Below are 14,117 nucleotides of genomic sequence, written 5' to 3'. Positions count from 1 at the left end.
TCTGTCCTCAAGTGTCTCGTAATTTTTTAATGGTACCTGTTATTGACTATTACTATTGCCTATTGACTTATTATGTCTAAGGTCAGGAACTAATATTTTGAAAGGCAAAAACATATGAATAGGAATGGAATGTTTGGCCTCAACAATGGAATGGAGTTCTCCTAGTCAAAAGTTATCAAAATGCTTAATTGACCAGAAAAAAAAGTGATTTGTTCAACATGGGCAGTTGTGTGTCAGTTTCTTGAATCATTGGTGAGCATAAAATGAATCCTTAGTGGATCTACTGCTCAGGATAAAAGATCTGAGTTCTAAAATCATGGTTGTAACAAAGTCTTCACCTCTCAACACTGAATGTGCTTGTCTGAAAAAAGCATATCCCTAGAAATATTACTCAATGTGTAAGAAGCTTTCTAAAGTTGCTTTTAAGTGCATATGTGTTGACACTTACCTAAGTAATTTATGGTTGAGGCAACTACTTTAGTATCTCTTACTTCTTAAGAGAATATTAAAGTATACAAAATGAAAACGGTGACCATATTATTCCCATTTTCCTCAAAATTTACAAACACTTATAATGTATATAGACTTTCTGCTCCAGTGGGAAATATCGGAAAACTTTTCTTTGGTATATTTGACTTTTTCTATTTACTTATCTTTTAAATAAATATCAATTGAACGGGTGACCTATTTAGTTACAGGGTTTAATTCTGACGATAAGTCTCATGATGTAATTTCAAGGAACATCCATCCTAGGAGAGGAGATAAATGCAATGATCACAAATGTGTGCAGAGTACGTGAACAGGAGAGGACAGCTATTCCAGACGAAGTTGGTCAGAAAAAAACTTCCCAAAGGAAGTGACAGGCTGAATTTTTGTAGGTGAGCAAGGATTGTTTATTTAGATTCAGAGAGAGCAAGGGTTGTTTATTTAGATTCAGAAGAGAATATTCCAGAAATAAAAGGCAGTAATGTATGAAGCACTATATCGTACACCTGAAACTAATATTATATTGTATGTTAACTAACTGAAATTTAAATAAGAATTTGAAAAAAAAGGAGAGCAAATGCTAAAAACATGTTGCCTTGTTGTACCTGCGGGAAACCAAATTAATATGGGCCTCAGAAACATAAAATGCAAGTCACAGCATGACTGAAGATGTGTCTGGGAAATAGTCAGAGGGCACATCATGGCCACCCTTGAATGTTACGTAAAGTGCTTTGTAAGTGGTAGAAAATCCTTGAAAATCATTGAGTGCTTTTAAATTGCATTTGAGAATGAAATGTTGTGGCTTTGTAAACTGTGAATTTGAGTGGAGAAAAGAAAAAGCAGAAAGACTACTAAACCAGAAAAATAAAAATAAGGCCCTGTGGTTTTCTGTGTCAGGAGGGGTATGTGTGTGTATATGTCTATTCCAAAGAACTGGTTGTTAAACAATTACCAACACATGACTGGCTGTGCCCACTAGTGACCATTCAAACATTGTATCACTGTAATCTTAATACATTTTTAGAAGTAAAAATAGACAATGTGATATTATTCAGAAAAATCTCTCTATGCTTCATAAAACTGTGTCCGTGCAATACCAAATTAACTGACGTGTTAAAATCAGCAAAAAACATGTGCCTCTTAGCTAAACTAAAATACACATAAGTTATCAAAATGTAAAGGGCTTGCATGTATAATCTGTAAAGTAATGGCTTTCTTTCTGGAAATTACTGCATTTAATAAGGACAGAAGTTATTCACTGTCATGCTTTTCTATCCAGGGACCTCTACTCACTGGTCCTGTCATTTATGTCTCAATACTGGGAACAAGTTTCTCTTTTTTCCCAGAGGCTCTCTTATGTTACAACCACTTTCAGAAATCTCTGAATAAAAAAATGTTATCAAGGAGGGAAAAAAAAATGTCAGTGATTTGAAAGGTCCTTACAAAATCATGCACATATATTTTGGTGTACATCATTCATACAAATGTTTTAATATCCATTTAAATATCTATTAAATATCCATTTAATATCTATTGAGGTATGTATCTGTAAACAACATTTAGCATTGTATTTCATACTTTTTAAACTTTATATAAATTGTATCGGACCTAAGTATCCTTTGGCAATTTACTTTTTTTCACTCATGTTTTGCAAGATTTGTCTATGTTGATGCTGATCACCTCACAATTATTTATTCAATGTCCAGTTGATGGACATTTTGGTTGATTCCAATATTTTTCCATTACAAACTATGTTAAAACTAAAATTTTTGTAGATGTTTTCTCATGCACATGTATACGAGTTTCTATATCGTTTGTGGTAAAAGGATTGTTGATTTCTAGGATATACACGTCTTATATTTAGTAGCTCCTCTCCAAAAAATTATATTTAAATAAAAAAATCCAAATGTTATATCAAATGTCACATAATAATAGACTTATTAAGTAGGCCAGTTTGTGAAGCACCGTGTTACATGCTGTTAATATTTTACATATTATCTCATTGAATCCTCAGGAAAGATCTGGTTTATTATCTTCAATTTATATGTATGAAAATGAAGGCTCAGAGTGCTGGGGTTGTGCGAGTGGCTTCACTGTCTAAAATCTGTTGAGTCATGATTGAAACGTGAGTCTCAGATCCCAGACCTCTTTCTTTTGTCTGGTCACCTAATGTGCCCTAACATTCCCTGCACTAAGTATCTTTGGAGAAAAATGAAAGAGGAAAGTCGTTTGAAAAAGCTCACAAAGTACAAAATAGAGTACTAATATAGAAAATGATTTTTAGAAGCTAATACTGGAGAGGCTCTGTTTAGTAATACAAAAAGAGCACTGATTTTAGAGTCAGACAGATCTTAATGAAATTTCCTGTTCCATTAGTTAGATGAACTGTGTGAATAAGGGAAAATTAGTCATTCTGGGCCTCAGTGCTATCATCTACAGCATAGTTGTGAAATTAAATATGAAATTGCCTATAAAGCTTCTAGTGCAGACTCAGGTAACAAGTGCTCATTAACAGGTTAATATTTTTGATATTGCTAAAGGTGAGTCAGAATAGTAAGTAGAAGAGAATAAAAATACCATTATTGATTCCTTTTCCAAAAGCAACTTGTAATTAAATTCGACAATAATATTTTCAGACATGGATTTGACTTCAACAATCTTTCACTAAGTAACTCCTTTGTTTTCTTACATATTTTTAATAGTAGAAAAGGTTTATTAGAAAATTCGCACCCTGAACTGGTATCGTTGGTGATGTGATACTACTATTTATTAAAACCCACTGGAAATAGGTTTGATTCTGAAGTGGTCCTTGGACAAAGTGCACAAAAAGCAGTTTCAGAGGTGATTTGTGTTCTGCTCCTTGACGTGCCAAAGTATCCCACCAGTAGCTATGGCCCATTTTAAAAATGGGGAAAACTGAGGCACCAAGATGGCTATTGCACCAGCGGTTACACAGTGCAGAGGTTGTTAGAAGCTACCTTTCTCTGCCTGGCCCAGGTGGGAAGTTATGCGGGAGAAGCTGATGAAACGCTGGGGGCAGCGTCTGTTTGGTGTCTTCCCCAATCTCTGAATCCGGAAAGGAAGGTGCTCAGGGAAGGACCAAGGGAGATTTGCAGATGAAGGTGACACAGCTGACCCACGGCGGCTCACAGCTGCTCCTGAGCCTGGTACTCCTAATGCAGCCAGTTGAGTCCCCATCAGTAGGCCTGCTTGCTTGCTCTTGGCCTGAATGATGGCATAGCACATGGGTTCCTCTTCTTTACTGAACACGCAGTCCTGCTGAGAATGGTTCACAGTCACAGTGGCCCCTTTCTCCAAGTCCACAGCGCCTGGATCCTCGAGTGTTGTGTTCAGCAGCTCCTGAGTCTGTGCATCCGAGGACTGGATTTTATACCGTCTCTCCCAGGTTCCCCCATGAGCACCCAGGCCCGGCAGCTCTTCACTGGGGTGGGACACTAACGACACCAGCACCTGCAGGACCCAAGCCGAGAGCGTGCCCAGAGTCCTCTCTGCACACAGGGGGCGCGCCCCGCCCTGCCTCGCCACCGTTTAGATGTTTCCCAGTGCGGCTCTGGGGCCTCTTTTACATGTTTTTGTTTTGTTTTCTGTTTAATTTATAAACTGAGGCTCAAAAAGGGAAAGAATAAGGAGATTTGAAAGGGATATAAAATTGACCAGCTCTACATCACTCTTAAAAAAATAGTAAAATTGTGACTAAAATGAACACAATGTCAATAAATCAAATTGTAATCATTTTAACTCTATACATGTGTAAATACTAAGGACATTGTTTTGAAAATTAGGAAGGAAAAAGGATTGAGTATTTGCAAAATATTAGATGAAGAACTACTGTTGCTTTATATTAGCACATACAAGATGAATTTATGGGATCGAATCATAAAATGAAAGCAGAATGGGAGAAAATAGGAAGTGATTATTGTAACAGTGTCTTCTTCTGCCCCCAAAATTGATCTCAAAGGTTTAACATTCTGATAAATGCTTTCACTCAGACCTCACAGCAATTAATCATTACTGCTACAGGTAGTACCACTGTCACTTTCTCACAGACAACACTTCCTGGGTCATGTCAGTGTCCCCAGGCAACACCAACATCACTTGTTGGGTCTGTTTCCACACTAAAGCAATGGACTGAGCGTGAAGCCAAAGCTACTGTTGATAATTGGCAAGATATATTCAGGACTCAGAAACCTGCTTTCTGGATTAAGACATCCATCAATGTCTCAACCTGTCCTCCCCACCTGCTTTCCCTTAAAAAAAAAAAAGTATCTGAGAGGCAAGAACTTTTTGAATCTTTGCTTTTCAGAAACTTACATAATTCACAAAAAAATTGTTTTAGTCCTTTTCCCCCGATTTGTTTGTCATTGAGTTTTTTTTTTTTAAATGAATCGGCACCCTGATCTTGAAATTTTCACTTCATAGAATTTTAATTTACTATTTTATATGATGTATTTCTATGGAAGAAATAATAAGGGAGTAAAAAATGATTAAATTTTGGTTCTATGTATATAAATCATAAATCAAATGAGCATAGTTTTATCAAATCCTTGGGTAGTATACAGGAGAAATTCATACCTGTGCCCTATCATAGTAAGTTATCACACACACACACACACACACACACACACAGCCATCTCCATGAGAACATAGAAAAAGGAATCAGAAGCATCATAAGGCAGAAAGCTTCTTTTAGAGAAGGAATATATTTCAGTAACACTCTTGTTTAAACAACCCTATTGTCATTTGTATTACTGGGTTTACTGAGAAGGTAAAATAGATTTCAGTATTTTCACCTAGTTTTAATAGCAGTAATACATCTTATTTTTATGTAACTTTACCAGGCATAAAGTATCTTTACAAATGTCATTATTTGTGATCCTCACAACCTGAAAGTAGGCAATGCAGGATTATTCTTATCTATGCATAATGAACCTGGGGTTTACACAGTCATGCGGGCAGTAGGGCTGCAATAATGATCCAGCCCCTCTGATTCTCATATCATGGCTCACTTTCCTTTATCCAATAATCTGTTCAACTACAGCGACCTTTAGAAATACTTCTTTAGTCAAAATATATAATATTTAAAAGAAGAAGAAAATTCACAATGTCAAAACAAGAATGTGTCAGGCCCTGAATGAAACACCTGGATCCAAAGATAAGTGGAATAAAATTCAACTTTTCAGTAACTTTAAGGTCTAATAGAAGGGAAATTATATTTCAAGAAAGAATGACAACACAACATATTTAAGAAAATATCACTATATAGGATGTGTCTCATAGTGACAGGATGAGACTTGATACATAGCCAGATCTTAGACCATGGAAAGACCTAAATGCCAATGCAAGGTATTTTATTTATTTATTTAGAGTTAGTTAGTTAGTTAGTTAGTTAGTTTAGTTTACAGGTAGTATAATACAAATGAAATTTAAGCAGGGCCATAACAAAATAAGACTTGGATTTTGAAATTTCATATCAGCAGTAATATAGAGAAATTGGAGGGATTTTAAGAGAGAGAGTTCAGAGTCTATTTTAGAAATATAGAAGAGAGGGGAGAAAATTAAATAGGGAAAACACAAAAAGGGGAATTTATATAATATATAACCAATTAAATATTAGACATAGTGAATGCTTCCAGATTATTTATAGAGAAAGTGGTGGATGAAGGTACCATTCAACCAAACATAAATCTATGATAGAATACAAGTTTCATTGGGAGGATGTGAAGGAAAGGCATTTCATGACATCTGGTCACTCTTAGTATGAAAGGCATAGGGGAAGTGAATCACAAACCCCTATCAAAAGTCTGAACTAGGAAGAGAATAATTACTGAGAGAATGGCTTTAATAGAAGTAATTGCAATCTGAAAATCAACAAGTTTCTAGAGTTTTGGCTTTTTTTGCTTTTGTTTTGTTTTGTTTTGTTTAAGTCAGAAATGTAAGAAGAGTTTGATAAGTTCTTTATATATTTTGGATACGAACCCTTTATCTTCTTCCATTCCACAGGCTGCCTTTGACTTTTGTTGATTGTTTCCTTCACTGTGGAGAAGATTTTTACCTTGATAAATTCTCAATAGTTCATGTTTGCTTTTGTTTCCCTGACCTTCTGCGACATGTCTAGTAAGAAGTTGCTCCATCTGAGGTCAATGATGTGTTCTCCTTTAGGATTTTGATGGCTTTTTCCATCTCACAGTAAGGTCTTTGATCCATTTTGAATTTATTTTTGTGTATAGTGTAAGAAACTGGTCTAGTTCCATTCTTCTGCATGTTGCCATCCAGTTTTCCCAATACCATTTGTAGAAGAGACTTTTTGCCATTGGATAATCTTTCCTGCTTTGTTGAAGATTAGTTGACCATATAGTTGTGGGTCAATTTCTGGGCTTTCTATTCTGTTCCATTGATCTATGTATTTGTTTTTGTGCCAGTACCATACTTTCCTGATGACTACAGCTTTGTAATATAGCTTGACATCTGGAATCATGATGCCTCCAGTTTTGTTTTTCTTTTTCAGGATTTTTTTGGCTATTAGGGGTGTTTTCTGGTTCCATAAAAATTTTAGGATTGTTTGTTCTAGCTCCTCAAAGGATGCTGGTGGTACTTTGATAGCAAACTCAACACCCAAAAACCAAACAGCCCAGTTAAGAAATGGGCAGAATACATGAATAGACATTTTCCCAAAGACATCCAGATGGCTAACAGACACATGAAAGCTGCTCAACGTCACCCAACATCAGGAAAATACAAGTAAAAACCTTGGTGAGATACCACCTCACACCTGACAGAATGGTCATAATTAACAACACAAGAAACAACAGGTGTTAATGAGGATGAGGAGAAAGGGAAACCCTTGTGCACTGCTAGTGGGAATACAAACTGGTATAGCCACTCTGGAGAACAGTATGGAGCCTCCTCAAAAAACTAGAAATAGAACTACCCTATGACCCAGCAACTGCACTACTCAGTATTTACTCAAAGGATACAAAATACAGATTCAAAAGGGTACGTGCACCCTGATGTTTATAGCAGCATTATCAACAATAGCCAAACTACAGAGAGAGCCCCAATGTCCATTGACTGATGAATGGATAAAGAAAATGGATATAGGGGCGCCTGGGTGGCGCAGTCGGTTAAGCGTCCGACTTCAGCCAGGTCACGATCTCGCGGTCCGTGAGTTCGAGCCCCGCGTCAGGCTCTGGGCTGATGGCTTAGAGCCTGGAGCCTGTTTCTGATTCTGTGTCTCCCTCTCTCTCTGCCCCTCCCCCGTTCATGCTCTGTCTCTCTCTGTCCCAAAAATAAATAAACGTTGAAAAAAAAATTTAAAAAAAAAAAAAAAAAAAAAAAAAAAAAAAAAAGAAAATGGATATATATGTATACATACAATGGAATATTACTCATCCATCAAAAATAATGAAATCCTTCCACTTACAATGATGTGGATAGAGCCAGAATGTATTATGCTAAGTGAAAGAAGTGAATCAGAGAAAAACAAATTCCATATGATATCACTCATATGTGGAATTTAAGAAAAAAAATGATGAGCATATGGCAAAGGGTGGGGTAAGAGAAGAGAGTGAAACAAACCACAAGAAACTCTTAACAGAAAACAAACTGAGGGTTGATGGAGGATGGTGGGTGGGAGATGGGCTAGATGGGTGATAGATATTAGGGAGGACACTTGTGATAAGCACTGGGTGTTGTATATAAGTGACAAATCATTGAATTCTACTCCTGAAACCAATATAGCACTATATATTAACTAACTCAAATTTAAATTACAAAAAAGAAAGGGAAGGATTTGCGGCAGTTTCCCCAAGTGCCAAAAGTACTTGTAAATTTTAAGCTAACCATATCTTCATCTGAAGCTGTTATTTAAAACACCGAATAGAACACAATGGAGAGGAATCAATGCTTTAAGGATTCTTTGTTATTGGAATATACTTGTTAAAGAGAAATATAATTAGATACATAGAAAATATGTATCAATATTTTCCTACTTCTTTTGGTAGAATTAGAATTAGAATTAGTTGGGGCTGATGGATGACAAATAAAAAACAGAGAGTGAATTTTCCTTTACCATAAACAAATATTTAAATTTGCAACATTTAACATTTAATCTGATAAAGTAGTCACCCACTGTTGTCACTATCTAAGATACCCAGTAAAAAATTGAAAAAGCATGAGTTATTGGATCCTTCATGATATTAATTAAGACAGCTTAAATTTCCTTTCATTCCCTCTACCCCAGATCCCCAAAAGATCCAACTTATATTAAATGAATCTGTGTTCCACTATACATAAAAAGAATATGATACAACTGAAAATTTTTGCTGCCTAAACAAATATATACTAAACATATTATAGTTAGCTTTTTATATGGTAAAATGTAATTTTATCAAAGATAGAAATATGATTGCATATTTCTGGGAGTTTACCTGGTTAAAATAAAATTTACTTAAAAGATACCATTAGCTATCTATTGTAGTGGGGACCAACTACTCTCTGGGAAAGTTAAAATACAAAGAACTTGAAGTAGAATCAAAGCACAACCATGTAAAATACACCATTTATATAGTGTATAAAAATAAATTGAGAGGACGGGAATGGCTTGCATGGACCAAACTGAAGGGACCTATACCCCAATGTATTATAGGTGATCAATTAACTGTACAAATTGGAAACACCTCAGATTTTCTCTAACTATAGGCAACTGGAAAACATAACATGGTAATTGGTTTCAAGTAAATTACCAAAATGACTAACATGATCAAATGTATTAACGTTTTCAGTCTTACCAAGTTAAAATACACAGAGATGCAAATATAAGATTTTGTTTCAAAGCTATGGCATATTTTAATTCATATAGGTACGGAAATAAATAACAATGACTCTGAACTCTAATTATACAAGATGATATAAGTAAAATTCCATTGGCTAGCTTCCCATTAATGAATTTTAAAACTACTAAAAACAGAATGTGAACTTGTCATGCAAAAACTTACAACCAGCGGTCAGAAAAACAAGCTATATTCATGGGATTTTATATAAATAAAAGTTTGCGTAACAAAAAGACTGTTAATGTTTAAATGAACTCACACACACACACACACACACACACGAATTTATTGGAATCCTAGTCCCAATACTTACTAGTAATGAGTGATTAAACTGTTTTAAGTTTCTCTAAAACTAATTTTCTCATCTTTAAGAAAGAATAGTAATATCTACCTTGAATAGTAATATTTACCTTATGAGATTGGAAAGTAGAATCCAAGCAAATCTCCTGGTACTTACTATACTCTCAAGATAGAAAATACAGGAGCTTCACTTTAGAGTCTTGTTTTGTCATAAGCAACACACTTCCCTTCAAATATATAGTTTTTTAAATAGCAAGTTGTGTGATGCCATGAAATCCCCTTTATCAGGTTTTTCCCATAAACCAACATGAACAAATCAATCACATTGTTCAATATTTTGCTCAAAACTTACCTTATCAGTGCTTACCCTGAATTAAAAAACTCACTTTCATAATTATTGGACATTAAGGGTGGGTATTATACTTTACCACCCTTGGTATCTATTATCCCTCTTAAGTTGGTCTATTATTTTTCTTTTTTTATAGCAATAATCTCCTTTTAACATACAATATACCTATTTATTATATTTATTGATTTTTATCTATATTTCCTTCCTAGACTGTAGATTACAAGTAATTAAATTTACTTTGCTGTTTTTTTTGTTTTTGTTGTTCACTAATGTGTCAAAAAATTTAGAATACTGCCTGATATGTGATATGAATTCAAAAGTAATTGCTTTCTAATAAACATAATAAATTAGATAATTCCTGATTCCAAACTAAAGAGGTAAATATATAGTTTCCATGAATATTGCCCAAAATAGAAGAAACAGAAAAAAATGCCCCTATTCCAACATTTATAAACAGCAAACACCAGAATGATAACATTTCCAAAAGAAGGGAAAAATAAAGTATATTAATCTACTTTGGAATTGGATTCCAAAGTAGAATTACATTGGAAACTAATTCCATTAGAATTAACAATAGCCACTTATGCAACATTACTAGGTATTTCCAAACATTTTACCAGTTCACTGAATTGCCTTTTGCAACTTATTTCTCTCTACGAAATTATTTTTGGAAATACAATTTAACATGCCAATCTCTCTTAGCAATATAGTTGTTAAGAGTACATTTTTGTTAAATAAAATATTAGAAGTATTTTCAAAAAAAGAACTGGGTGTTGAGAGCAAGATATAATGTTATAAAAGGCTTCAGATATTCAAATGCAGAAATTCATGTTTATCTACCTTTCCAACTCATCTGTAGGATATAAGACCTGTACTCTCCTTGGATTCCATGGAATTTATTTTATTTCTTTTTAGCGTAGTGATGTATCTCAGATATGCATTCTCTTCACTTTGAAAAGATACCACACTGGGATGTGCTTTGCATTTACATAATGCAGGGGAAAAGGAACACTTAAAACTGATGGGGGGCATCTCTATTTAGGACTCTTCATCAAATATTGGAGTTAGGATGGCTACACTTCTTATCCCTGACCCTTTCAAACTGGCTCAGTGTACTTTTTAGGCCTGGAGAGATTAGCTTCAGCTAAACCACAGACATATTTCTTAGAGAAACAAATGTTTCATAGAGGTCCCAGAACCGACAGATCTAAATCTCTTTATTCTCTGAAATCTGACAGAATTCAAGTTCAAAGACATGAGAATAAAAGGCACAGATTGTTTTATTGAACATAACATAGAAGTTGATCTATGTCTAGTTTATATATGATAACTATGATCACTGAAATCTAAAACAACCATTTAGACATTTTAATTTCTTGCGTTCAGCTAAACATATCCAAATTTATAAATCAATGTATGTTATACACATAAAGCTTGATTTGTTTAAAAAAAAGAAAAGTGAATTCCTACCACACACAAGGCATACCTGCTGTTCCCAGAGAATGAAAAGTTGAGTAAGAAACAATCTTCATCCTTAAGAAGTTTACAGTTTTAACAAACTAAAGCCAAAATTAGGTTGAGAGGGAGTACAAAACAGAATTGCTTCATTCTGACTGTAGAGGTGAGTAAAGGAGGATGCACTTAATGAGACATTGAAGATTCTTTGAGATTTTGCTGAATGACCAAAGGATTCTAGCTAAAGTAAATAACATAGAAAAGTCATATAGGCAAGAAGTTACTCGATTATTAGAGGATTTCATAGGAGATTGTTTTGAATGGAAGTTTAGTGTCTTGAGAAGATCCACGGATAAGAAAAAGTTGGTGAAAGAGAACTGTGAGAAATGTTTAAAGTCATATATTTTCCTTTTTGAAAAATTGTTTTAAAGTTTATTTTTGAGAGAGGAAGAGAGAGGAGAGCAAGCTTGTGTGTGCATGAGCATGCAGGGGAGGGTGGGAGGTGCAGAGAGAGAGAGGGAAACAAAGAATCCAAAGCAGGTGCTGACAGCTCAAAGCCGGAGGTGGGCTGCAACTCAGGAGCCATGAGATCATGACCTGAGCAAAAGTCAAACACTTACCGGACTGAACCACTCAGGCACCCCTAAAGCTATATATTTTCTTAATCTTAAATGACTAACTTAAGAAAATAGATTTTACTGTATTTGTCATGAAAATTTGAAACCACTTGAACAGCCTCATTATTTAGAAAGATGTTAGTTATTTTAGACAGAAATGTAATGCTTAGAGACTGGAGTATTAATTAAAATTTGAAATGAGTCTCTCTGCTCCTCCCTGTTTGACAGACAGCAGCATCTGGTGCAGTGCCAGTCATATCCCTGAGACAAGATGGTAAAGGTCAGAGTAAATGGATTTGGCCATATTGAGAGCCTGGTCACCAAGGCTGCTTTTAATTCTGGCAAGTTGGACATTGTCACCATGAATGACCCTTTCTTGATCTGAACATCATGATTACATATTCCGGTATGATTTCACCAGTGGCAAATACAACAGCATAGTCAAGGCTGGAAAGGGGGAATTTGTCATCAATGGAAAACCCATTAGCATCTCCCAAAAGCAAAATTGAGCCAATGTTTAATGAGGTGATACTGGTGCTGAGTATGATGTGGAGTCTACTGGGGTCTTCACCACTATAGAACAAGCTGGGGCTCACTTGAGGGTGGGGTCAAGAGGGCCATCATCTCTGCCTCTTTGGCTGATGCACTGTTTGTAATGGGCATGAACCATGAGAATTCTGACAGCTCCCTCAAGATTGTGAAGAATCTCTCCTGCGCCACCAACTGCTTGGCCCCTCTGGCCAAGGACATACATGACAAATTTGGCATTGTGGATGGACTCATGACCACAGTCCATGCCATTACTGCCACCTAGAAGACCATGGATGGCCCCTTTGGGATGCTGTGGCGTGATGGTTGAGAGGCTGCCCAGAACACAATCCCTGGTTCTGCTGGTGTCATCAAGGCTGTAGGCAAGGTCATTCCTAAGCTGAATGGGAAGCTCAATGGCATGGCCTTCCCTGTACCCACCCCCAATATCTCAGTTGTGGATCTGACCTGCTGTCTGGAGAAAGTTGCTAAATCCGATGACATCAAGAAAGTGGTGAAGCAGGTATTGGAGGGCCTCCTCAAGAGCATCCTGGGCTACACCAAAGACCAGGTTCTCTTTGAGAGTTTAACAGTGACACCCCCTCTTCCACCTTCGACACTGGGGCTGGCATTGCTCTCAATGACCACACTGTCAAGCTCATTTCCTATCATGACAATGCATTTGGTTACAGCAACCGGATGGTGAACCTTATTGTCAACATGGCCTCCAAAGAGTAAGAAACCCCTAGACCACCAGCCTCACTGAGAGCAAGAAGAAGAGAGAGACCCTCAGCTGCTATGGAATCCTTGCCTCAACTCATTCAATACACTGAAAATATCCTGACCTCTATAGTTTCCATCCCAGTCTCCCTAAAGAAGGGGAGGGGTTTGGAGAGCCCTATCTTGTATGTACCAACAATAAATTACACTGTACCTAGCCTAAATACATACATACATACATACATACATAAAATTTAAAATGAATACTTACATCGGGGTAGTAATAGTGGTGATGATGTCACATTTTTCATGATGGGCCCTCTTCCTTATAATCTACTCATTAAATTATGGACCTAGAATGATATTCTTAGTACATAAACCTGTCACTGAAATCACCTTGAACATATTGTATTCCTGATTTCAGGAAACTAGAGACATAATTTGGTTAAATACTCATGTAAAGCAATATCATTGAGCTATTAACCTAATGAAAAAGACAGTAAAGTCCCCAAATAGGTTAGGTAAAGCTGTATATATAAATGCACTAAGAAAACAAAGAGTTTTTCAACTGGAATGACAGTAACCTTTAATGACAGTTTACAGATCTTCAGTATGAAATCAGAGTTAAAACTAATTTATTGAAAAAAATATTGTACAATGGAATAAAAATATATGAAATCCTTAGGAATAAATTAAACAAAACACAATCTCTAAAGGCAACTAGAAACTTTGTTCAGAGTAACTAAAGAAAAAATTTAAAAAAGCCTGGAAAAGATAAAAAAAATATGTTTATGATTATGAATCAACAGGGTA

General features: G+C 35.7%; 1 pseudogene; it reads left to right on the top strand.

The window, feature by feature from the left end:
• Positions 1 to 12,327: 12,327 nt before the first annotated feature.
• LOC124520482 (glyceraldehyde-3-phosphate dehydrogenase-like) lies at positions 12,328 to 13,322 on the top strand (annotated as a pseudogene).
• The last annotated feature ends 795 nt before the right edge of the window (positions 13,323 to 14,117 follow it).

This window comes from Lynx rufus, unplaced genomic scaffold, assembly GCF_022079265.1.
Source record: "Lynx rufus isolate CCGP_SWC_20201006 ecotype Redwood Valley unplaced genomic scaffold, mLynRuf1.p SCAF_3, whole genome shotgun sequence".
Classification (NCBI taxonomy): domain Eukaryota; kingdom Metazoa; phylum Chordata; class Mammalia; order Carnivora; family Felidae; genus Lynx; species Lynx rufus.
This window is presented reverse-complemented; position numbering and strand designations above follow the sequence as displayed.